Source organism: Alligator mississippiensis, chromosome 2, assembly GCF_030867095.1.
Source record: "Alligator mississippiensis isolate rAllMis1 chromosome 2, rAllMis1, whole genome shotgun sequence".
In the NCBI taxonomy this organism is placed as follows: Eukaryota; Metazoa; Chordata; order Crocodylia; family Alligatoridae; genus Alligator; species Alligator mississippiensis.
Window position 1 is genome coordinate 87,875,220 of NC_081825.1, and position 26,971 is coordinate 87,902,190.

Here is a 26,971-nt window from a genome sequence, read left to right on the forward strand (position 1 = left end):
TGGGTAGTGTCCACAAGACCATGTCCTTTATGTGGCAGCTGACAGACATTGTCGTACCCCAGGACCCAGACCACAACTGTGCTGTGTGCTGTAGCAAGGGTGGCCTGCCCAAACCTCCATCCTAGCCTGGCATCTATGGTGATGCGTCTCCAGGAGAGGGCCCTCAGGGTTTCAGCAGTTGGTCCCACTGAGTACCCCACCTGCAGCTTCCACCAGCAGGTTTGGGAGCCGAGGGCAGCACCTCCTCCAACATCTCTGCAGTGTTAGCCCCAGCCATGAGGCACGGCCAGCCATGTCACCACCAGCCACCAGTGCCAGCCCCTCCCAGGTTTGGGGCCCTGGTCAGGCACCCACATGTCATGTCCTGTCATCCAACGAGCCATCGCTGCCAGCCAGGATTGACCAGAGATGCTGGCCAAGCTAGCCCCAGCCACATGGTAAGCCCCACACTGGAGGGAGGGCCCTGCAGAAAGCCACCTTTGTCTCTTCCCTAAAGTCCCTGCGCTGTGACAATTTGATAAGGATGGGCCCAGCCGAGAGAGACATCCTTACCCTATCTCTTTGGGTAACCTGAGCTGGATACATTCCGGAGGGAGGGGGAAACCTGCTCCCTCTTCCTATGTGACAAAGGCCTGGTGCCATGGGTGTGGTCCCTCTGGTCACCTGAGTGGGGGGAGGGAAAAGCCCCTGCTCATCTGCCCAGGTAACCAGTGATGCTTTTTAAATTGGTTGACTAGTTGCCAACACTGCTGGCTTCTATTGGACTGGGCTGATGAGGTCAGAAAGCCTATATAAGGGCCTGGTCCAAGGAGAAGGAGGAGAGAAGCCATTTTACCAGCATGGCCCAGGACACAGGGAAAGAGTCTGATCCAAAGGAAATGCACTCTGTCTGGAAATCTCCGAGCCAGATCTCTACCATCTTCTGGATGATACTTGTAAGTGTTTCTAGAGAGTTAGTCAGCTCACAGTGATGTATTTGCATATCAAACGGCTATCTCAGCCAGGCTGTTTTGCTCAGTGGTAATCCCTTGATAGTGCTCTACCTCTTACCCTATTCTAACCCTACCCTGTGTAACCAATAAAGTTCTCCTTTGTGATTGGTGTAGGGGACTTATTGAGGGGTCGGTTTAATTATGCCCAGGAGGCCCCTTAGGTCTGCAAACTAAGGGAGACTATCCTTTTTGGCCCCCGACTTGGGGAGGTGCCCCAAGTGCTTGTATTGGGTTGAGTACTCATAGGACTATTAGGCCTGTGTTTTCCCGAGGACACAGAACCTAGAAGGTCCCCTCTTGGGCTGGTGGCAGCACGTTACCCCGGACTTTGCGGTGGGGCTTGAAAGGGGGTCTGCCAGGGCTTAGGTGCCCCTGGGGAGTCACATGTAGTCTGGAAGGTGGATGAGCGTAGTGAGGTGGGAGGGTCAATGCAGGAGCTCCCCTTACTGGCCCACCACAGGGGCCCTGGTCAGGCACCCACATGCCATGCCCTGTCATCCAACGAGTCCACCTGGAGCTGAACACCATCGCTGCCAGCCAGGATTGACAGGAGATGCTGGCCAAGCTAGCCCCAACCACGTGGTAAGCCCCACACTGCGGGGAGGGCCCTGCCCACCCCGGCCCATGCCCTTGCCCCACCTCCCCACCCAGGCTGACCACACTCCCCTGGTCCCTGGGTTCCCTCTCCCCTCCACCACAGCATGCAGAGAGACAGGAGACAGTGCAAAACTTTATTGAGCAGCCCATGCCCCCACATCTAGGTGGGCATGAGCCTCTCACATGCCAAGGAATGCTTTGATGTCGGCTGTGATGTTCTCCTTGGCAGTGGGGAACAGAGATATGTAGTGCAGCCTCAGATAGTCCTCCAGGAGGTGTTGGAGGTTGCAGGGAAGCCCAGGATTGCAGCCTACATTGGGGTCCCATGCCAGGTGCAGAGGCGCCCCCTGTGGGGAGGTTGGGGGTGCAGGTGGCTCTAGGTCCCATAATCCAGGAGTCCAACATCCTCTGAGCCCAGGAGCAGAAGGCTTGGAGGCAGCACAGGAGATGGTGAGCCTCCAGGAGGAGAAGGGGTGGCAGTGGGGTCTGGAGCCATGGCCCTGGAGTGTGAGTGGGTAGAGGCCCTGCAAAGCGTGGTCATGGGCCAGGCAGTGGAGGCCATGGAGGATGACTGCTGGGTGCTGGACACCATCCTGGCCCTTGTGTTTGACTTTGTGCTGCCTACTGCCCAGTTCCTGACCCTAGCCCTACCTGACCCCTGGCAGCCACTCATCACCCAGCAGCAGGCCCTCCCATGGGCCTGCATGGAGGTCCAGTGCCACATCTATGGACCATGAGTTCCTTCCCTGGCCCCCACCCTGGGTTTCCCACCACCCAGCTCCCCCCACCTAGGCCCAGGCCCACCACTTGCCCCAGCTCCATGTGGGCATGGAGCCAGAGCTGTCTGCAGTGGAGACAGGACTGCATGCTAGCCCTGCTGGTCTTGGACACTGGCTGCTGGAGGGAGAGCTACCCATGCCAGTGAACCACTGGCTGTTATTGCCCCCAGGCAAGGTCCCCACACACTGGGCTCACCATGGCGTGTGCACCCATGGTGGATCAGCCGAAGGCTGGAGTGCTGGCCACCTGCATCTGGGCTCTGCCCTCTAGGTGTCCCCACCCCACAGCCACCCACAACGGGATGGCTGTGGAGTGGGGCACACACACAACCACAGCACTTTACTTGAAAATAGTTTGCACAGGGAAGAGGGTGTTTTGTTGGTGGTGGGTGGGATGGCTGGTGTAGAGACGCTTTTGTTGAGGAAGGAGGGTTTTTTTTTATTAGGGAGGGAGGGGATGGGGGTCTGTTTGTTGGGGAGGGTAAGGGTAGGAGGTATGTTTGATGTGAGGGTGTGGCAGGGCACTGTTGGTGTCTGTCACTTAAAGACCAAAGCTAAGCAGCCAGCAGGTGCTTGATTAAGGCAGCTATTTTAGATCTCTGGCTGCCTATATAAAGAGCTCAGTTCCCTGCTGGCTGGGAAGGCAGTAACATTGCCTGGCTGTGAGGCTTTGTATATCATCCTGGAGATAAGGGAGGAGCTGTAGGGGATGGTTAGGAGGCTCCTGGTCCTGGGCATGACCTAAAACTGCACCCTACTGGGAGAGGGTGGCCTGGTGGGGCTCTCAGTGGTGTGAGATCCCCCAGGGAATGCCAGGCCAGTTATTACCCTGGTGAAAGGCGGGTACGGGTGTCTTAACCCTAGCTCTCACCTTTGGGTGGGTTGTGTGACACCGGAGGCAGTCGGGGCCAGGCCTAGCTGCGGCCACCTGAGCTCTGTGGGGTGCAAGACCCCGAGGGAGGAGAGTGGGGGCCAGGCCTGGCTGCAGCCACCTGAGCCCTGTCGGGGTGCAAGACCCTGAGAGGGAAAGCTGGGGTCAGGCACGGTGGTGACCACCTGAGCCAGCTGGGGAAGAAAGCCCCATGGCCCCAAGTGAAGAGGGCTGAGATCTGGAGCCCTGGGTGAGGGGGGCGGTGTGGAGCCCCAAGTGAAGGCAGTAGGCCCAGGTAGGTCTTCAGATGTCTGAGGCTGAAGTTTGGGCTAGAGGCTGAGTAAAGTGGGCTCAGCCCAAAAGAGAGGGGCAAGTCCTGACCCTGGTAAGTCCTCCACTGCTGGGAGGCCGAGAGTGGGTCAAAAGTAAGATCTTAAGTAGCATCGTGACCTGCTGCTCCAGGGGGGGAGTGAGAGTCCCCTGTGAGACCCTGGAGCACCAGTCATGGTGTGAGGTACCCCAGCTCCCCACATCCAGGAAGGTGGACCCGAGACAGAGAGAGCAGGGCTAGTGTGAGAGGCCGGAGGTAGAGTACCCCCTTGACTGGTCAATGCTGGGGCCAGGACCAGGAAGGTTGAAAGGGCCAGGGGGACCACATCCGAGAGGGGAGATTAGCTACAGGGAGTTTGGCAGCCTGAATGATGGCACAGTAGGCCGCCTGAGCGGAGGGATCAAAGGCGGGTCCTGATAGGGGGATTCTGGAGTCCAGTGTGGGGTTGGTGTGACTAACAGCTGGATGCCATCTGCAAGGCATGGGCTGCAGTGTAGGGAAGGTTCAGAGCCGCAGATAGCGCCCCCTGCATCGGGGCATAAAATGGGCAGCCTCCCACTTAATTAACATTCTAATTAATAAGAACAAGGTGTAGCAGGTGAGTCAGGTGGGAGGCATGCCCAAAGGCAAGTGGGGAACCTAGCACTGTGGCCAGGCAGGGAGCCTCACTTCACCACAGAGGGGAATAAAAACTGCACATCTCCAGGATAGCCTCCTCAGCAGTGGTCTTGTCCATGCCAAAGAAATAGCCCACATAGTAAAGGCTGGTGGGTTTGGTCAGCTTCAGTAGGGTCTGCTTCCTCCCAGGTCTGCTGGACCATATGCAGCCACCTGTCCTGGCTGGCCCAGCAGGCCCAGAGACTGCAGGGCTGGAGGCCCAGGAGGACAAGGGTGGCCCTGGTGGTGGCATCCAGCAGCCCATCATCAGTGCCCCTGCCAGGGTCCAGCCAGCAGGATGGTGTTCAGGAGTAGCTGCATAGCGGTGGCAGCCCTGGGATGGTGCAGTGTGGCTAGGCAGGTGGTCACTGTGGGTGGGGGAGCCGGTAGGGCCCAGATGGCCATGGGCAGCTGGCGGTCATGCCAGGTGCATCAGCAGGGCCAATAAAGTGGCCAGCAGGAGCCTAGGGCACTGGGCATCACTGCCAGGGGCAGGGGCTGGAGCAGCCATGGCATGGAGAAACAGAGGTGGTGACGTGACAGCTGCCACGTGCTGCTCCTGCACAGGGCATTCTGCTTCTGGCCAGGGAAGTGGCTGGCCAGGGAACAGAGAGCAGGGCTGCCTTTTCAAGATGACTGCTGGCAGCTGTGGCCAGAGCCTTAAGCCCCTCCTGGTGAAAAATCTGCTACATCCCAGCATGTGTAGATACCTGTCCAGGAGCATTTACTCATGAGTAGTTTACTTGCAAGTAAACTGATCTTGGATCAAGTGCATGCATAGATGAGCCCAGTGAGTAGAATTTTAAGATCTCTAGTTTTACAGCTTACAGGGCTACATAGGATGGCATATTTAAAAGAACAGAAAGGTTCAAAATGGAATAAAAAAACTTAAATTACTTCTGCAGAGTGAGGTGCCATGCAGTGATAGGGCCTGTGCCACAGTTTAACATGTGACTGCACAAAATGCTGGGAGAGGAATTCTCTTAAAAGTCTGGCTGCATCAGGTGGAAATACCTGCATCAGGTGTACAAATGTCTTCACCTGATGCAAACTCTCTTAAAAGTCAGAGCCTGACTCTCTTAAGTCTGGCTGCATTAGGTGGAAACACTATAATTTGCCCAGCCTACTCACACAGTTCTTCCTTAACAGGGCTGCTCATAGTTAGCATCATGATATACACGACAGGATTGCTGGATCTCTAAAGGTCCTTATGTGTATGGGAACATAACTTTCAGAGCCAATTGGAAACAGTTGTGTTCTACAGAGGCTAACATTATTTATTGCAGATTCATTAGAACCTAGATGCTGGGTGAAGCAGACTTTTTCTTTGTTAAGACAACTTGGCTCTGACCAATACAGTCTATTCCCTGACTACATAGACAGCCTCTACTCTTTCAAGCAGTAGGCATAAGGGAATTTTGTGGCGTGTCTTCTATGTACATCACTTTTCTCCCAGATCATGTATCAACAAGGAATATAGAATTAGAAATAACCGATCCCCTTCAGAGGCAAAGAAACATTAAGTCCTGGTGGCAGGGGGGGGCAGAAAAAAAATCTACTGTAGCTCCATCTCATGCCCAGAGTAACCAAATACCTTCCAACACCCTCCAGCAAACTTGATGCTTTCAGTAGAAGACTGAAAACTTGGAAAATGGCAACATGAGATAGGAGGACAGCAGAAGAGATGAATAGCTCTTAGAATTAATAAAATTTTGCTTTAGGAGCAGTGTCTTGTACAATTATACAATAGTCTGGGATGTAGACTATGTTCCTGCCCCTCCTACCATCTGCCGCAGGCCTACACACACAACAAAATATGCCACCCTCAAGTTAAACAGAATTGATATTAAATGGAGAATGACTAAATATATTCAAGAAATATTAGTTAGATATTGGTGAATAATGATTTTTTTTCAGTTCAATGATGGGCAAACAAAAAAATGTGGATCGTAGCACAACTGCAACTTTTAATTTATTTTATTTTTTTTTTTTTTTTGGAAAACAAGAAAGCAAATTTACTTTTGGTACTCTCAAAATATTTCATTTAACCTGAAGCAAAGTGTTTTACTTCATTTACAGGCTATTCATCTCTTTTGTTTAACCTGTTTGCTTTTAATTTAGGTCAGTTTTTAAAGGAAAAATGTCACTTTGCAGCAAGACCAAAGTTTAATTTCAAAACAGTAAAAATCATACATATTCATTTTAGAGGTGTTAAGCATTTCATTTAAAAATATTGTAATGAAATATTTTCATGATTAAAACAAGAAATATGGTTAAAGATTCTGTTTTTGAAGCCTATAAACTTGAATAGTCCAAAAGCCTATTCTGACTTTACAGAACCACATATGGCATACAAAATTTCTGGCAGAAGTTAGGGTAGATTTTATAGACTATAGGCTAACTAAATCAGAGCTGCATACGCTTTCATAATCAACAGCTTTCTTCATCAGGTGCTATGAAGGGATTGCAGGAAGCAGAGCTTCTAAGTAGAAAGCAGTGATTAGAATACAAATGACAGGGAAAAGGGAGGAAAAAGGAGGTGGCACAGCTCGGACATGTAAATTTGGTAGGAAAAAAAAGCAGTTAACTCATTGACAGACATAGTAATTATAAATGCTAATCCAGGTAACAGGATAAGAATGCACAGACTCTGTTTAGACTGTATTTAACACAATCCAATCTGTGGAAGATTTCTTGCTTTGCAATTTCCTGTTCAAGGTTGCTTTTTAAAATGTTGTTGTCTAAAAACAATAATATTTCTCATATAATGGCATAAATCCATGACCTCCCATTCATTTTGTGAATTACAGAAATTCTGTGCAGAATGTGACAACTGGGCTATGAAGGGTATACAGAGCTGTGAGGAGTTACCTTTTGCTCTATTACTTCTACCATATTTCCGGTATGAAAAAGGCAGAACAGGCATAACCGGAAGATAAAAGTGAGGGAACAAGAGCTGGAAAAATGCCTTTCAGCATATCATGTTCTTAGAACACGGCATGAAGTCTACTGATGTAAAGGTTTGTACTGTGTTGCATGTAGGCATAAAAGCCCATAGAACTTCCAATAACATGAGATATTTGAACTATATCCTAATTTTCCCCCTATGCTTTAATGAAAGAGGAAGGATATGGTTCAGAGATTTTAAGGGAAGTCAAAAGATAGTTTAAGAAAGACAGGAATCCATTATAAATTACAAGAATTTGAGGCAGTTCTGTTCAGTGAACCAACTCATCATTTTTCTTATAACTTCCATAAAAACATAACTTCTAACTACATTTTCTGTTCATGCCATCTCTTTTTATTTTTCAGAAAAATCAAAGTACAGTATCTACTGTACTCGTTCTGTGTTATTTGGTATTAAAATATTTACACAAAGAAGAATCACCCTAGAGATGCGTGGGTGATAGCTTTGTTATTGTTGAAATCCTAAACCTGAGAAATTCTCTAGTCACTATGGCAATGCACTAAAACTTACCATGTACTGTAGCAAGGTTTTAAAAATGCTGCAGTGGATTTTTTTTCTTTACATAATGTACAAACAGTACGAGTTAAAATAGTGCCATGTTTGCTCCTGGAAACTATTGTGGCAGATAATATAAGAGAACCAGAGAGTAGGGCAGGTGAAGAGGTGGGCGGTATGAGATAGAGATGGGAGTGGGAGATAGAGAGAGGACCCAGTCCACCCTCTGACAATAAGAGGTTTGCCATTGTCTTCAGCTAAATCAAGGTTACACATAGGGTGCTTACAAACTTGAGGAATCCCACTGGTAGCTTTTGTTTTAGCAACTTGGGATCCAGATACCATTGAATACTATAATATAGGTAGCCTACATAAAAATATTTACTTCCATAAGCTGAGGGTCAGACCCACAAACAGTAAATTAAGCAATCCCACTGAAACTGCTCATGATAATTTGTAAGATAAATATTCAAAAGACCTCATTATGGATTCAAGGCCTTATAGTCAAACAATCATAGGCCTTCAACCAATTGTGATGTAGAACAAGCTGCCATTCATATCTGCAACCCTAACATTTTTGTATGGAAAAATGTTAGTACTTAGTGTTTCATTGTTACTATTATTACACTACCAACTAGTAATCAGTAAAATAAAGCAATATAAAGATGTACATTACTCTTCTTCCTATTTCTGTTGCATACTGCAATGACCATGGGTGCCAGTCACATGTTACATTCCAACCCTTTGTTTTGGCACTTAGCATCTTTGAATCATTCCATTGTGTCATCTACCCACCTCTATATGTATAATATTGGTTGCTACCCTTTACCATGCCAAGGAGCACAGTCTGTATCAGGTAGCTGTCCTTTATCTGGCAGATGTGTCCAGTGGTGGTGATTCCTCTTCATTGCTAATTAATGTAAAGTAACTAAATAATAATCTCCTTTCTGATGTGGTTTTACTAGCTGACTGTAAGCAACCACCTGCAAGTTTTCAATAGAAAGGCCAGTGGTCTTCATTCATCGACTTCCTTGAAGGTCTATAGCTTTTCAGTGTAGAAGAGTTGACTTGAACATGTCTTGGACAGCTTGATTTTTGTTCAAAGAGATTCCATATTGACTTCAGGATGTCTATTTGCTTGGACTTTGTGCCTTCATAAAAATGTTTAGGGAGGCACAAAGGTGACATCTGTTTGCAGCCGCAATGTCTTCCTTTTGTTTTAATCATAATGGTTATCACTATTTGGTCTATAAAACTGAATAACTAAATTAACTGCATTGATCAAGTGAGGGAATATCACAGCTTTCAGAGCTTACATACATACATACATGATATGGAATAATGCAAAATGTTCAGCAGGATAAAATGATGGTTTTTCCTACCATTGGACTTTCCTTAGGCCTCTTTCTTTTTTGGGTTCATTCTTAATTCTTACTTCCCCTGATGAATAAATTAAAAATCCCTATGGGTATGAATGGAATAATTCAGTCAGAACTGCCAGAAGTACTCACAAGTGGCTAAAACAAAACAAATTGTTTATGTAGGATCAATAATTGGGTTCCTGTTCTTTAACTACAAAGGAAGATTAAATTATCCAGTGTATAAACCAAATGTAAAGCACTGTAACACATGCTAACTGCAACAGGATTTCCTATTTGCCTTCAAAACACAATAATAAAACATCTTTTCCATCAATGAAGTACAAGAAAGAACAAGCCACCAGCTGTTCTGATTTTGAATAACCAAGGTGATATTTGGCTTCACTGACTTCAGTGGAGCCGGGATTTCACCCACGGTTTCCATAAGGGGTAAATTTTCATTGAGAACCATGATCATACTCAGAAGTGGACCCAGAATTTTATAAAGTGGATCTGGGAGCAGCAACTGCTGCAGAGGTGGCTGCACCCCGTGTCTCAGCCGCCAGCAGAGGGCTTGGGATTGTGAGTGTGATAAGGAGTAAGAAGGTAAGAAAGGTTTAGTGACTTAACAAACACACAACTACTCATAGTATAATAAGACTATACTACGGGGAAGACGATAACAATTGACATGGGCAACTTATTGGCAGTCCCCTCTGTTGCCTGATGTATGAAAAATTTCTCTTCTACAAAGCTCAGCAAAGTCAGGCGTCCCCAATTAGCACTGTCCGAGGGGTACCGGGAAGGACCCTGGTATTCAGTCCTCAGGCTCCTTGAAATCTATGGGCCTACTGAATCCAGGTCAGCAGCTAATTTCTAAAATGGTAGCTTCTCTCACAGAGCTGCATTTTCTTTTTAATGATTTCTGGATGTGCTAGCCAATTTATAACTTCAGAGCTATGCCATTCAGATTCTCCCACTATAAATTTTCTTTAGGACTGACCATTAGCACTACAAGCCTTTGCATTCTTCTTATAAGATTAATTTTAACTGTGCTACAAGGCTTACTACTACTTCTACAAGGCCTTGCTAAATTTACTAGACCTCACTACATACAAGGCCTCAATAATCTTTGACTTCAATTAGGCTCTCAGCGGCAACATACAGCTTACAATAGTTGAACAGATAACAAGAAACACCTGGACTAATCCTCACAGCATTCAGCAAGCACCTTAGACACAATTTTCAGCTGTTACACCCCCTGTTCTCAGCCCCCTCCTCACCAGGCAGACCACACCCCAGGAGCAGCAGTAAGTCCTGAAGAAGGTAAGCCTAGCCTTCCCTTCCCTTCTCTGTCTGCCGCTGCTGTATCTTCACTGTCCATGCTGCCCTGGAGGCAAGGGGAGCTGCTGTCCCATGCAATCTGGGCTGCCCAAGGGCTAGACTCAGCCTGGGACAGTGGGCAGTGGTTGTAGCAGGCAGATGAGTTCTCCTTCCCCATGTCTGCTCCCATTTTGGCAGGGAACACCCAGGGGGAGTAGCTAAGGAGCAGGGGGGACTGCTGGGATCCTGGGATAAGCCCAGCCCCACACAGCCCAGCTGGAGTGGAATAGGAGCTCCTTTTGCCCCCAGGACAGTGGGGACATTGGCAGCAGCAGGCAAAAGAGGGGGGAATGGAAGGGGAAGGGAGAGGGGGAGGAGGGAAAGCCTATTTGTTATACAAGAAATCTGTGCACTAGTCCCACTCAGAAACTATAAACACCTTCCTGTTTCTGGACTGGCAGCAGGGGTGTAACAAGTGATTTCATGGGACAAAAAAGATGAAAACAGGGGCAAGAGTGAGGGTCAAAGATTCATAACAAGTGCTCCAAGGGGACACTGAACAGAGCACATGGCCCGGTGCCCGCTCGTCCTCTAATGAGCCACTGCTACCCAGTGAAATTCTGCCTGGAGATGTGAGCAGATGAGGGACCAGAAGACAACTCCACAGTCTCTGGTGGTCCCCTGAAGGGGAAGGAATGGGATGTGCCTCTGAGCATGGATTGGAGAGAAGGGAATGCTTACCTTCTTTGGGGCTTAAAAAAAAGTCTTCAGCTGCTGCTTCTCAGAAAGCAGGGTGCAGTTGTGTCACTGCCTCTCCTTTGGATCTGCCTCTGATTATACTGACAGTGCACAAGAATTAATCACATTGCCAAAAGAGGTACTGGAAGGACCTTGTATGTCCCAGTAATGCTTATAGCATATAAGCTCAAACACAATAAAAATTTAGAATGAGGATCCCATTCCACTTTATATACCTACATGGCTCATGCATAACTGTGTGACTGAAATTTGATATGTATTTATGTGCAGTTTGGGTTTCTATTTCCCCCTGCAGCAAAACAGAATTGTCCTGAACGTATATTAGCTGGAGGGAGGGAGGAGTGAGATCAGGAGAGCCCTTCCTTGTTAAAGCCCAGTAGCCTAGTGGTTAAAACACTTGCTTGGAGAAAAGGAGATCCAGTTCTAGGTCTGAACCTATAGCTCCTACTTTCCAGCAAAATGTTTTAACCACCAAGCCACAGGCAGGTATTATCCAAATCTCTCTGCTCTACTGCACCTTGCATGTTATAGTCATTGGCTAAAATGGACAAATAATATTTCTGCCCTGCTGGGGGAAAGGACCAAGGTTCTGACTCAAGGTTTCCTACCATCCAGGGCAGCATCTATCTCACTAAGCTGTGCTTTCTGGTTTGCTGGCTTCCTCCTGACTCTATATACCTCACGTTCTTGGCTGCCTAACGGACCAGCTTCTGGAATAGATCTGAAAAGTTAAAGGATTCTTTTGGGAGGTATAGGTTCAAATTCACTCTGCATGCGTCTCTCACTCCCTGATCAATTGTCCTAACCACTAGGATAAAACATGAGCATGATGCTTTCCCCCCCTCTGGTATCTAATACCTGCTAGTCACAGGCTTTTGCCTACATGCAATTTTAAGATTTACCCAGCCTTTCATGAGTGTCTGTGTATGATGCCGCACATCTGCTCAGCCAGAGTGCATCCTCAATGAGCATGCGCAGACAGCATGGGCATACTTGAGCACCCACGTCTGAAACTCTGTGCAGGTGTCAAAAGCTGCAGTTAGCTGATTTTGTATGTGCCATTTAGATGTATATAGTGAGAACAGATTTAGCCTTAAACAACTTGGTTCTTTTAAATGTATAATTCTCTAGCACAGCTTATCTTCTGCATATACTGGCAGTATTTAAGTATATACTTCCATCTATTATGTATCACTTTATTAGAATGTGTAGATTATAAAAGATCCTTCAATTCCTATTTCCTTTATATGGCTATATTGTCTTGCTAAGATATCTTTAGGGCTGTGTATCTATTTTAATGTGCCTTCCCTTTCTCCTGCCCTGTCCTATTTAATCATTTATCCACTTGTGATCTTTTTCTTTGTCCTATTAATTATTTTCCCCAGTGATCACACTGGCACACACTACTAAGCAGCCAGGAAGTTGATTGCTGGGTTTGTTGCTGCATTCAGTGAAAATAGTTGCTTATGATTCCATTGAGCCCATTAAAGGGTATAATTATGTTTTCTGTTTTCTTGAGTGCAGGATTCACATGGCCAGTATCCAAAAACTTACAATTTTCTGCTCAAAAGAAATTCACAGATTGATTATCAACGTCAGAACTTTTAACTGAGATTGAACAGCATACTTCAATAGTCACTTGTTAGTATTAGCAAAAACAAAATACCATATTTACTCAAATACAAGATGAGGTGCCCCCTGCCAATCAGCATGGGGAAAAAAGCTCCTCATCTTACATTTGCATAGAAGGAAACCTCACTAACTACATTGTCTATCATTAAACTGATGCCAAAAGCAGCATGCACTCAGTAACAGAAACCAACGATGAAGTTGATTAAATGCAGCCAACACTGATCATGTCTATAAAACACATGGCCCATGAGGCAAACATACTGATAGGAACCTAGCACGAGGATAGATTAGTACAGCCCATTTGAATAACAGTATTCCATATCTGACAAATGTCACCAAATGGGCCCCCAAACAGTTCACCCAGAATCCCTCTGTTGCCCCCTCTCTTGGCCTGGTGCATATGATTAGTGTGGCCCGCCTTCCATGAGGTACAGCTAGGCCAGGTTGCCCTGCATATCATCTGCATATACATTTTGGTGGATGCCAGGACTCATGGAAAAAACACCTGATTCTAGTAATGAGTGAGAAGCTAATTAGCGCACGGCTCCTTTGTGGGGGATATCGGGAGTACACACTCATACTGAGTAGTGCTGAGCTATGGGGTCGCTATGGCTTGAAACACTCTTGTCTCTGCTGGGGCCCAGCCAGATGAACTATATGGGAAATCATAAGCCTTTGGTATTTGAGCTAATATCATGGATAGTTTGTACTTTCTATAGCAAGGCACAAAAGTGCTGCTTAGAAGTATATTTATGGAGTACCTGTACTAAAACTTGCAGTAGTTTAAAAAAGATATGGTGCATTATTTCTGCCTGAATTAAATCTATGGGTACTTTATGAATATTACTACTGGTCTGTTTCTTTTCTTTTGAGGTAAGTGTTTTAAAATTTGTTCGTTGCTTCTACGTGCTCAGGAAGAGCAGAGTCTGATAAAAGGGAGGGGGGAAGGGGCTGTAGGGGGAAAGCAAGTGGACTACCTGACCTCCCAGATTTATTTTCCCTGCTGTAGCAGTAGGAGGGGGACAAATTCAAGGCAGGTATCCAATAATTAGATTTTATACTTGGAAAATTATACAAATTAATAAATTTTCCATATATAGAGTCTAATTATTTACTTATATTCAAGTAAATGTGGTACTATAGTTTAAGGTCTAAATACTATAACTATTGCTTTTCTTTCCAATTTCCAATTTATATGATTTACTCATCATATCAACATGTATCATTAATTAGATAACATTAAATCATGTTTTATTATTTGAACAGAAGAAAATGAAGCATCTTTAGTACATAAGAGCAGTAGGGGCACTTATGCTGTTTTTGGACCAATTATGCTTGATTCATATGTGGAGGGCAAGTCTACACTGCTTCTGTGGAAATAGTATGGACAAACTCAGGAGAATTTCAGCATATCTATCCTTATCCATAGCAGGATTCATCAGCAATCTGGGCCACTTTTCAGTGTTTGGAGAGAAATGAAGACTTTAATCTAGCAATACATCTCCCATCTGCTTTCCTTAATTAATTATACTTTGAGATTTAAGGTCCAACTGGTGAGAGTACTCAAGCAGTAAATTAGATAACTTATATTTTAAAATTCATTAATGCATTAACATTGTGATAGGAAATCGTATTTCCTATCATGTAATGCTCCCATTTAAACAAAATAATGGCATTTCCTTGGAGACTTTCTGGTAATTTTGGCTGTTAATTCTTTTTAAAGCTCAGAAAAATCAGAACAAAAACTAAGTTAAATCTATGAAGATAAGATGATATAAAGGTCTATCTGCCTTCCTCATAAATAGCTTACATTAGAGTGCTCTATTCTTGTTTGCATTTAATACCTGAGTTGATTATTATCATAAATTATTTCCTGTTTGAAGTATAGATTTTTCACATCAGCGTGCCAGTGTGACAGGTATGCGTCTTTCTGTGACTTTTAATTATCTTTATCCTGGAGCATATTGTCTGAAAAACATACACTTGGCAAAGTGATTCAACCAGAAGGAGGCATCTGACAAGACTAAAATTTCAATGTGCAGGACAAGGTCATAACACTTGAGAAGTTAGTTGGCTGAATGATTTTAAAGCCTTCTTAATACTCCGGAAAAAGGTGTCATTAGAGCTGGAACTAAATGGTAGGTGTCTCAGCAGAAAAGCCAAACAGTGCAGGAGTGTCAAACTCATCCAGTCCCACATGCCAGAGATGGTCACTGGGGCAGTTTGTGCTGGATAGGGACTGTGCACCAGAGCCAGCATGCAGGGTTTGTCCACTGTGAATGACCCATGCTGTGCCCAGCCCCCTGTGCTGCAGGCTGTGCCCATGCCTGGTCCAGCCCCGTGCACCACATGAAGCACACACTAGCCCCACTCTGGAACTTGTGCTGCACGTGGTGCACAGATTAGATCTGGTGCTGCAGCAGTCTGGGGTGTTAGCTGCTCAACTGGCCCTGCCATGAACACCATGTGACCCCAGATGCTGGGGCAGGGGGCGGGGCATGGTGAATTCCCGCAGGTGGCGACAGCACTGTTGGCGGTGGGAGCATGGCAGAGGCAAGTGGGGAGCTGCCACAGGCAGCTGCAGTGCTGTCAGTGGAGGGGGGAAAGGGTCGTGAGTGTTGACCAGTGGTCGACGACCACCCACAATCACCACTGGCAGCATCAGCGGTGGCCAGAGGCGACAGTGTCGATGGCACCATTTTGCAGGGGGTGCACTGCCACACTCAGGGGGTGCACATGCACCCATGTGCACCCCCTACGCATCACCAATGGGCCCTGCACACTGGCTCCAGTGCAACCCAATCCAGACTGTCCTTGGAGTCAGCACTAAGAGCCAGTCCAGCATGGGTGCACTATGCAATGCGTGCTCTGGACTAACATTCTGTGCTGCGTGCAGTGCCTGTGGTGTCAGCTTCAACACGCATGCCAAACCAGCTCTGCATGTTGCATGCGGTGTGCAGAGTCAGTCCAAAACCCATGGGCCAGATCATAGGGCTTCACAAGTCACATCCAGCCTGTGGGTCATATGCGTGACACTCGTGGTTTAGTGGGTATAGAGACTATATTACATTTAGCCCCCTACAAGTGAACTCTCCAGGTCAGCTGAGATGGGAAAGGAGGGGCAATATGGGAAGCATGCATTACTATCCCCTGGGCTATATCTGTTCTGTGAATAAAAGAATACGTCAGGATCCAGGACTGTCAGAGAAACATCTGGCAAACACTAAATTCACTTTAATCATCTCCAGTACCCCCCCATCAAAAACAAATTGGATTACATTGAATATAAATTCTACATTAAGTTTCAGTAGAATCCTCTCCCTTGTAATATCAGCCCTTTAGACTCTGAATGGTTGGTTACAATGGGGGTGTGTGTGTGTGTGTGTGTGTGTGTGTGTATAGCACAACTGAAATGTATAGCATATGCAAGACTTGCATAGGAATATCTGTGAGCTAGGGCATGCCTATTAGCACAGACCCAAGTGATGGCCGGAGTAAACTGTACCAACTCAAAACTAGGCAATATGATTCAAGATATTTACTCCTCTCAGGCAAACTGCCTCTCTACTTTCTCTTCTCAGGTCAGAGGAGTCATTTGTTGCTGGCCATTTCAAATGAAAGTCAAGATATATGCTGCACTGCCAGAAAGGGAGTATATCTAAAGTTTTACTTACTCTTTCTCTGTATCCACCTGTCTGAATGACACAGTAAATGCTCATTTGTAAGTAGGAATGATTCATGCCAGAACTGAAAGATCTTATATCCCCTTACTGTGTGTAATTCAAGTGTCAGCCTATGCCAACAACAGAAAACCTACTTTTTAACAAGAATATCAAATGTCTCACACTCTATTTCAAAACCCAGATATTATTTTGACTTGTTCACATTTAAGGAATTGTACCAAGGTGCTTGTTTCAGGGGTGGCCACAACACCCCCAGGTGGCTGCTCAGCTCTAGCTTGTTCCTGCTCATTCCAGGAGCTTTAGTTAAAGCGCTCCCGCTGCCATTTGAAATGTGGCAACACTGAATACACATGACACATAGGCTGCTGGAGTGTGCTAATTAACACATTGCAGCAGACTTGCAGCAGATTCGATTAATCAAGTCTGTTATGCCATGTGCTAATGAGCACGTGTCAAAGCAGAGCTCCATCATGTGTGCAGGTGCCCCTGCTTTTTAAAATAGTCACAGGTGATTCCTGATTTGGCTTGTTACAGGCAGCCTCAGGGTGGCCTTTTGCTTTTCAGCCTGCAGGGTTTCTGTGTAAGCCCCCAGCTCCTGTTGTTGCTGTTGCTGCTGGATCTGGGGTGAGTGTTTGATCAAATCTTTTCCTCCCTTAGTCTGTGCCTGGGTTTGGGTAGGAGCCCCATTACAGGAATGATATAGAACACCTGAGGATACTATAAAAAATATGTTTGCCAACACCATCACCACCACAAGATCCAGCCCCAGACCAGCTCCCCACCCAGCTGTACACCCTGCCAGCACTGCTGGGGCTGGTCTCGATGGAAGCCCTAGCCCTGCAATGTCATGGCTCTGCCACTCCTGGGATCTCCATGGAAACTGGCTGCAGTGATGCAGGCAGGGGTGCTTGGAAATGGAATCTTCTGTGGGCCCGATCTGGCCTTCAGGGTGGACGTCACCCACTCTGATCTAGATTTTTAGAGCACATCCAGGGCATGGAGAACGACTGTCCACAGCATAAGCTATCCTGCATTCACTACAAAGGTATCAATTACCATGCATCAGCAGCGATCCTCAGGTTGTTAACAAAATCCTAAATAGGAACATTTTCAACCTAGCAGTCACTGTATTAAGCTAATTCCTTCTAGCCCCTGGACAACATCCAGCACAGCTCATGCTGATTCCAAGAAGTTCCCAGGGGGCATGGTGCTATAAATTACAAGACAGTCAGCCAGCAGTACTTCTTAGCTCTTAATATCTGTGCTGCCATGAAGGGCCATCCAATTCTGTTGAAATCATGAGTAAAAGTTACAAGAATCCTAAATGAAGAGAATGCAGACAATGTTACAGTAAACTTTCCTTGTCTTTGGAGACAGACCATGTTTTTTCCACCTCAGGTTCCACATTCAAAATGATTTTTGTCCATATAACTAGTGTTGGGGTCAGATCCATCTTACATACTGCATGTAGAAGCAGAGCAGTTACACCTATCGCTTGTTTGATTTTTCCACTTAATCCCACTTTAATGAGACTTTAATATTACCTCTTGAGACACAATAATATAAACCTAGGTAATTAAAAAATAGATCTAAAGAACACAACCGTATTTAGCATTCTACATCCAAATAAGATTAATTTAGGGTAAGGAGATTGTCAAAGGCTTCTCTCCAAATTAGATAAATGCAAACAAACAGGAAAGAGTCTGCATTAAAACACTTTGCAAGTCCTTTCCCTTTTCAAACTAAACTCTTAACTCTTTTCAAGTTTTAACATTTCATCTTTTATTAAAAGCAACAAATAGTAGTAGTGGAAAGGGAGACAAACAACTAAAGAGGAGAATAAAAGTATTGCTCGGGCATGCAGGGTTGAAATCAGGAAGGCCAAAACGCAGTTGGAGTTGCAGCTAGCAGGGCACATGAAAGGTAACAGGAAGGGTTTCTGCAAGTATGTCAGCAACAAGAGGAAGATCAGGGAACATGGGGGACCTTTACTGAAGGGAAAAGGCAACCTAGTGACAGAAGATGTAGAAAAAGCTGAAGTACTTTTTTACCTCAGGCTTCACAGGCAAAGTCAGCTCCCAAACCGCACCAGGCAGCATGGTTTTGGGAGGAGGTGAGCAGCCAACAGTGACAAAAGAATGGGTTAGGGATTATTGAGAACATCTGGATGTGTACAAGTCCATGGGGCTGGATGGGATATACCCGAAGGTGCTGAGGGAGTTGGCCATTGTGATTACAGAACCACTTGCCTATATCTTTGAAAACTCCTGGCAGTTGGGAGAGGTTCCATATGATTGGAAAAGGGTAAATATAGTGCCCATCTTTAAAAGGGAAGAAAGGAGGATCCAGGGAACTACAGACTGGTCAGCCTCACCTCAGTCCCTGGAAAAATCATGGAGCACGTCCTCAATGAATTTGTTTCTAAGCACCCGGAGGAGAAAATAATTAGGAAGAGTCAGCATGGATTCACCAAGGGCAAGTTGTCTGATCAACCTGATTGCCTTCTATGGATGAGATGACTGGGTCAGTGGATGCAGGGAGAGCAGTGGACATGATATACTTTGATTTTAGCAAGGCTTTTATTATGGTCTCCCACAACTTTCCAAGCAAGCTAAGGAAGTATGGGTTGGATGAATGGAATATAAGGTGGATAGAAAAGTGGCTAGATCGTCAGGTATCCAGTGGAGTGCCCCAGGGGTTGATCCTGGGACAATTTTTGTTCAATATCTTTATCAACAATGTGAAAAATAAGATGGAGTGCATCCTTAGCAAGTTTGCAGATGACGCCAAGCTGGGAGAAGTACTAGATTTGCTGGAGGGTAGGGCTTCAGGATTCAGAAAGATGTAGACAAGTTGGAGGATTGGATCAAAAGAAATCTCATGAGGTTCAATAAGGACAAGTGAAAAGTCCTGCACTTAGGACAGAACAGTCGCATGCACAGGTACAGGCTGGGGGCTGACTGACTAGGCAGCAGCTCTGCAGAAAGGAACTTGGGGTTTATGGTGGACAATAAGCTAAATATGAGCCAACAATGTATCCTTGTTGCTAAGAAGGCTAATGGCATACTGGGCTGCATTGCTAGCAGATCAAGGGAAGTGATTATTCCCTTCTATTCAGCACTAGTAAGGCCACATCTGGAGTAGTATGTCCAGTTTGGGCCCCTCCTACAGAAAGGTTGTGGGGACATTGAAGAGAGTCTAACAGAGGGCAATAAAAATGGCTAGGGGACTGGGGCACATGACTTATGAGGAGAGTCTGAGGGAACTGGGCTTATTTAGTCTGGAGAAGAGAAGACTGGGGACAGGGCAGGAGGGATTCAATAGCACCCCTGAAGGGTGGTTCCAAAGAGGATGTAGCTAGGCCAGGAGCAGGCAGTTATTTCAGGTGGAGGGCCGCTTACTGAGTTTTAGAAAGCCATCAATGGCTGCATGACAGGCAGCCGGGACAGATAAATATTAATTTTCTAAATTTTTTAGGGGCCCCGTGGGCTGGATAGAATGGCTTGGTGGGCCACATCCAGCCCACAGGCTGCATTTTGTCCACCCCTGAGCTGGACTGTTCTCAGTGTGAACATCTACACATGCATTTGATCCAGGACCAGTTTACTTGAGAGTAAACTACTTGTGACTTGTAAGTAAATGCTCCTGGGCAGGCATCTACACATGTAGGGATGCAGGAGCAGATTTGCTGCTATTGGGCATTTTTACACACATATGTGTTGCAGCACCGGGTGCTTTGAAAGGTGGCTGGCGCTGCAATGCATGCAGTTGTATAAGAGGCAAAATGTACATCAGCGCTGAGAAAATGGCAGCAGCACAGTTTTGAACTAAAACACCCCAGAGGTGCTTTAGTCCATCAAAAGTGCACCATTGCCATTTTGTGTGCATTGACACACTTTTCATCACTTATACAACTTCACACAGCACAGTGCAGTTCACCTCAGTCTGCTCTGAAGCGGCAGATTTCTGGCAGATTTCTGGCTGGAAAAACAGTGTACATGTATAAACACTCAAGGGCAGCAAACTGCGCCTGCTTTTTGGAGCCCTGCAATGGGCCCCTGCCACCACCAGGGGCAGATCTAGGCTCCCCTGGGTGTTGGTTCATGAGCTGGCAGGGAGTACTGGGCCAGGAGACAGTGGTCTCTTGGACAGCAGAGGCAGGTTAAGATTCACTGGGGCCCTGGGCAAACTGAAAATTGGAAGCCCACTACACCCCATTATGAACATGAATGTATCAAAAAGCATTACTAAATAGACCTGTTAAATGTTTAAATGGTGCAATAATAAATAAAGCTGCCCAGGGCTGGGTGGTCTCTGGGCCAGGCTCTTAGCTACCTGCGACTGTCACACAACCTGCAACCCAACCCGTCTCTATTTGTGTGTGTGTCTGTATGTCTCTGTCTGTGTGCCTGCCCCTCATTCCCAAGCCACAGCCCCCTCCCCTCCCCAGCCCTAATATTTCTCCTCACTCCTGACCATACTCACCCCTACCTGCTTCTCACCCATTGTCTTGTGGCATTTTCATTGGCTGGCATTCTTGTATATTGGCTTCTGGTGTAGCAAACCCTGCAGTTTTTCTTTTCTTTAATTTATTTTAAAATGCATTCCCTCCCCTTCCCCAACCATTTCTGACTTTTTCTCTCCCTCTCTATTCCCTATAGTTAAGTATAAGTAAGCTAAGTAGTAGGATAAGCTTTAACATTTTATTTTACGTAGCAAGCAAATATGTGCCCTGCTATTTTGATATAGATATCTACTGTTTTATAAGTGATCATTATTATGTTTGTATTATTTTTTTTTTTACTGCTTTTATATTGTGTGATTACTGTTTTAGGCCTGTGGCAGAAGGCCACCTCTGTTTCTCCCCAAAAACTCTGCTCTGTAACAATTTGGTTAGGATGGGACCAGCAGAAGATACATACCTTACCCTATCTTTTTAGGTAACCTGAGCTGGATACATTCCTGAGGGAGGGGGGAAACCTGCTCCTTCTGCCTACGTGACTGGCATCACATACCTGGGTGAGGGGCTTGCTCCCTGGGGAGCTAGGAACTGCCAGTCTGCCCAGCAACTAGTGATACATTTCAAATTAGTTGGCTGACAGCTAACAGGTGCTGGCCTCCATTGGACCAGGTAAATGAGGTCACAAGGGCTATATAAGTTAAGGACTGCCCAGGAGGAGGGGGCAGCAGCCATAAGGGAGACTCAGAGAGAGAGAAGAGCTGAACCATCTGAAACTTGCTCTCTCTCTCAAAACTCATGATCAAGGAACTGCCTGCCTCCAGAGGGAATCTCCACCTGCCTCTGGATGATACTTGTGAGTAAGCTACCTGAGATCTAACTAGACATATAGCTTGCAGTAACTCAGATGTGTGATCAAAGGCTACCCAGGCATGGGAGTTTGCTCTACAGGTTTTCTCTGATATTGCTCTACCCTGTACCCTATTCCAACCCTACCCCTTGTAACCAATAAAATTTTTCTTTGTACCTAGTATGGGAGACTTATTGGAACTGGGTCTAGATTATGCCTTGGGGCCCCCTTGGTTCGGTTGACTAAGGGAGACCACTACTTGTGCTTCTGACTGAGGGAAGCATCCCAAGTTCTTGAAGTGAATCAAGTACCCTCGAGGGCTACTAGGCCTGTATTTCCCAGGGTGCACAGAGCAAGAATCAAGCCCAGCCCTGGGTGGTGGTAGTGGAACCCCCAGGCTAGTGTTGTGCTCCAGGAAGGGGGTCAGCCAGATGTGATGCCTCCACAGGGAGGCACTTGGAGCCCAGAAGGTGGTCAGGCACAGTGAGGTGGGTGGCTCAATGCAGGAGCGCCCCCTACTGGCCTGCCACAAGGCCTATATATGTAAGTTAGCATAAGTCATTAAGTCGCGTCAAGTTTCTATCTTGTAATGTCAAGCCTCCATCTTATCCCCATGCTTGGTTGTGTAACCTATGACTCATAGGTATGTGTGTCTGGCGAGGTTATTTGTGAAGGCATGGGGTGCTCCGTGTGTGTGTGTGTGTGTGTGTGTGTGTGTGTGTGTGTTGGGGGGGCGGGGGGGTTGGCTCTGTAGGCTCTGGCTCCCTGATCAGGGGCAGGGAACTTGGAAAGAGGTGCAGAGGAGGGGCAGATCCCAGCCCCCTGCCCCAATGTAGCAGTGCAGCAGCTAGCAGATTAGGGTAGGGGGCTGGGACCTATTCCACCCCTGCAGCTCTTTCCAATCCCCATGTCTTGTTTATTGGATTAGGGAACAGGGTTGGGGCCTACCCCTTACCAGGACAGTTCCCAGCCCGCGCCTAGCATGTGGGGCAGAGGCTGGGGAGTTTGTTCCCCACCCAGGTCCATGAGCACAAAGCTGGGTGGGAAACAGGCTGAAGAGCTTGTTCCCTGTTCAGCTTCATGTGTGTGGAGCTAAGTGGGGAACAAGCTCCCCAACCTGTTTCCTGCCCAGCTCTGCCCTCATGGAATTGGGGAGGGGACAGGCTCCCCAGCCCCTGCCAGCAGGGACCTGTGCGGTTGCGGAGCTGGTGCTGGGAGATAAGAATCTCCCAACTCCCCACTTCCTGATTGCTATCTTGAGCAGGGTGCTTGGAGCTCCCTGCTGCTGGGGCAAGGGAACATAGTCTCACCTGGGCTCCATTGGCAGAGCCTGCCTTGGCAGTAGGCAGCTCCTGGGGGCAGGGAGCTATCTCAAAAGAATGGCTGATGGAGAACATATTTGCTCCCTGTCAGGCACCTAACATACATTTTAGTTAACATACATCATTGTAAAAACTAGAAAACTTGCTGCTAAGGCCTTGCAAATTACCTTGGCTTTGAGTCCAGCTTTCCTTTGTTTAAAACATTTTGGTAATGTTGACTACACTGAATATGAAATGCATTGTGCACACATGCCTCAGCATCTTGCAGAGATTACAGAATTTACATTTTACTCTTTCCACTCCATACCAAATTGTATCTCAGATCTGTTTCTGAGGGATGGGCTACAAACACTAAGGCAACTAGATGAAACAGATATATTGGGTGCCCAGTGCAGCATATAGATACTCGTTGAAGTAAACTGCGTTTTCCAAACTTATATTTGAATAAAGAAGTATTTATCTCTTTTTGTGTATATGAGATACACGGTGAGTTTTGCTATGAACATTTAGATGTTGGATTTAATCTGAAGTAGAAATAATGCTCATCTTAGAATCAGTGGCTGCATCTACATAAGATGCTGCCTGCGCAGTAAACCTGAGTTATAAACAAGTACTAAGCGACTGTGCAGTAACCTGCATTACTGCTTAGTAGCATTGATGAATGGCTTTTTCTTGATGCTGACTGCACAATAGCCCAAGGCTAGTGCACAGTAGCATCATGTCATGGTTTCTGCCACACAACGCTACTGCGCAGTACTTTCAGGCTATTGTGCAGTCAGCGTCTTGTGTAGACATGGCCAGTATGAAATGTATAAGATATGAAATTATGTGATCAATATTGAAAATACAGATGATGGGTTAATGAAGGAGTACTATTTGTAGATTAGGAAAGGATGGTAAGAGTTAAGTTTATTTGTGGAAACTTGGCTCCAAATTTTACTTTCCTCTGCTTTCCTAGAGTTACTAATCTCTAAGAATATTGTTTTAAGTAGCATTTAATTAAAAGTTCAGCTTTATCTAACTTTTTAGCTGCTTTTTTTCCTGTTAAATATTTAATAACAATACCATAGGAATTGTAATATGCTGTGTTTACTATAATAAATTCAGTGAACCAGATTATTTCAGTTGGTGTCAAGATGTTCCCTGAGCCTGGCTGGCATTATCTGGTAAATTTTCTAAACTCTAATCTATGAATGAAAGTGAGAATCCCAAGTAATTTTATTCTACCATACTCAGATATTCCATCTACAGTATGGTTTAGCATAATTTATTTTCTGGAATGAGAAAAAGTTGATTCATCCGTTTGCTAGGCCCTGCTTGCATGGAATTCAAAAAATGAGAACACTAGCCCTAATACAGATCCTTATTCATATAGGTTTTTTTGGGTGTATTTTTCAATTTCTAATTTAATGAGTGGTGGGTTAAGATTTCCATCACTTTTTTTTTTTTTCTAGCCTTTTGTGAGGGACTGCACCAAAGCCTTTTAGAAAGTTTAAATAAAATGAATGAACCGGTTCTTCTTTAGCTACTTCCATTGACCTTCTCAAAAAATTCTAGTAGATTAGAGAGACATGCTTTTCCTTTGAACTTTCTTCTTTTCCCTGTTATACCATTTTCATCTGAGCTTTTTATAATTTTAAAGTTATTGTGTTGACCATTTTTCTTTAAAAAACAAACAAACAAACAAGAATCCCTCAGTGCCCTATAATGCCCAAGATTATGCATTTGGCCCTAAGGCATCCAGACTTCTTTACAGGTAGTTTTATTTCCTCAGCACCACATGTTCTTCTCTTATAAAATTCTGACATTATAGAAATATTCATATTTCACCGTTTTGGATTAATGAGAAAAAGCTCACTGAGAATAAAGGCAAATAAATCGGATTAAGATTACACTAGAAAATCATATTTAAAAGCCAGTGTTTCCTTTTTAATACATGATATCCACACATATGACACACTAGTAGTAGCCAATTTATTTCCTTTTTCATAATGCCAGTGTTATCAGATCTGCAGGGTACCGCCCCTTTCTCTGGTTCTTGCCTGCCATAACTTTGATCTTATTAAGGGAGGAAAGAGATGGAATGTTAATAGGTACCCGCAAAGTAATGACGCTTGACTCATCATGTAATTCCAGGTGCTTTATTCTCTTGTTTTTCTTTTACAGCAGCCCGGACCACAGGCGGCAGCTCATCCCCCTCCTACTCCCCAGAGTCACCCTCATGCTTGAGGAAAGATCACCAGCTTCGCTGTCCTAAAGGTAAGTGCCAGCTGGGAGACTCTCAGTACTAATTACCTCATTAGCAGCCCACGCAAATGAGGCCTTTTATCTCCTGCTGATTACTGTGAGGGGCATTTCTGGCTGTCCCCCCTCCATGGGTCTCGACCAGTGGGAGTCCTGACCCAGTCCACCTGAGTGGGAGTTGCTCCAGCTGGTGACTCGGCTTAATATCCACTAATTGCCTCCTTAGCAGCGGAGGCTGGCCACGTCTCTTACTGCCTCTCTGTGGTTTGTGCTGGCTCGGCTCTGGGAGTACCTTAGCTGGTGGAGCTGGTGCCGAAACTTCAGGATGGTCTCCCCCTTTCCCTTCGAGATTGCCCTCCGCTTCCCCTCTCGGGTCCCAACCAGGGAGCTCTTCTCTGCTTCAGGATGCCATGCTGCGTCACTGCCTGGACCTGCAACTCCTTCCCTTTGACTCACTGCAGCGGCTGGGGTTTCATGCGTCCATACTGGGTATCTGGAGGCTACCTGGCTCTTCTCCTCATCTTTTTTCTGAGGTCCCAGATGATCCTCCTCTTCACTCTCTAAGTGCCTGAAGGCATTTTTCCTGGGGCCTCTTCCTTTCTTTATTCCCGGAAGCCAGGTCCCATTGGCTTACCAGTGGTGTGGGGAATCTCCCCCTGTCCTTGCCTGGGCATCATGACTGCCAGCTGTGAAGATTTTCCCCAAGTAAAAGGGCTCCTGTCAGGGACCCTGTTACAGCCAGATTGATGTTAAATATAAGTTATATGTATTTCTGCTTGTTTCATGTTTAATATTTCACAAGTTTAAGTGATAAACCTATCAAACAAATGGCTACAATGTGAAAGAACTCATTTTTGCTTTGTCGTAGAAAGTTTTTTTTTTTTTTTTTTTTCCTGTAAATTCCATCCTTGTCCATAGAATTTGTTCTTTCTAGCACTTCATTATAATTGATCTAGTTAGTCAGGCCTTTTAATATTTGTTTGAATGATGGTGTGACCTTACAAACGAACCATTATAAGGTACTTCTTCAGTATTATGCACGCTATATGAAGAAGAATAATAATGGAGGTAAAGTAATACTAGCTGTATTGCATATTTTAATTGCTCATTTTCAATAATGTGGAATACTTAGATCTTCTGGAAACAATGTCATATATAAATGCATCAAACAAAACATTTCACACATTATATAGCTTCTTTCAGCCTTGCCTCTCTTAGTGCTAGTGCTTTAAATGCACTTTGTGGGAGATCTCTAACACTGGTTTTCTATTTCATTCAAGACTCCAAGCATGATTGGAAACTGATATTATATATTCAACTGATATCTCAATCTTAATTGTTTCCTTGGAAATCAATCTCTTGTTCTTTCTGACTGAGAAAAACAAAACAAGGTATAATCATGTAGAAAACATGAAATTATTATTACCAATGTGCCAAAATGAATCTGTACCTAGCTTCTTGTAAGAGGCTTTGTACACAGATTGTTGCACTGTTCAGTAAAGTTGTGTTTTCTGCTCTTTACCCAAGATATTGAAATTCTCAGCATTATTTGTTTATCCAAGGCTATTTGCAAGTATTACTCTGTTTATATGTCTTTTAAAAATGGTATGTTTCTTGTTATATATTTAAATTCTGCTTAGAGATTTTCAAG

General features: G+C 45.4%; 1 long non-coding RNA gene across 1 annotated transcript; it reads left to right on the plus strand.

The window, feature by feature from the left end:
- Positions 1-16,984: 16,984 nt before the first annotated feature.
- On the plus strand, positions 16,985-25,625 carry LOC132248571 (uncharacterized). Its single transcript, XR_009459806.1, has 3 exons — positions 16,985-17,069; positions 25,243-25,335; positions 25,547-25,625. It is a non-coding gene; the product is annotated as an uncharacterized LOC132248571 (long non-coding RNA).
- The last annotated feature ends 1,346 nt before the right edge of the window (positions 25,626-26,971 follow it).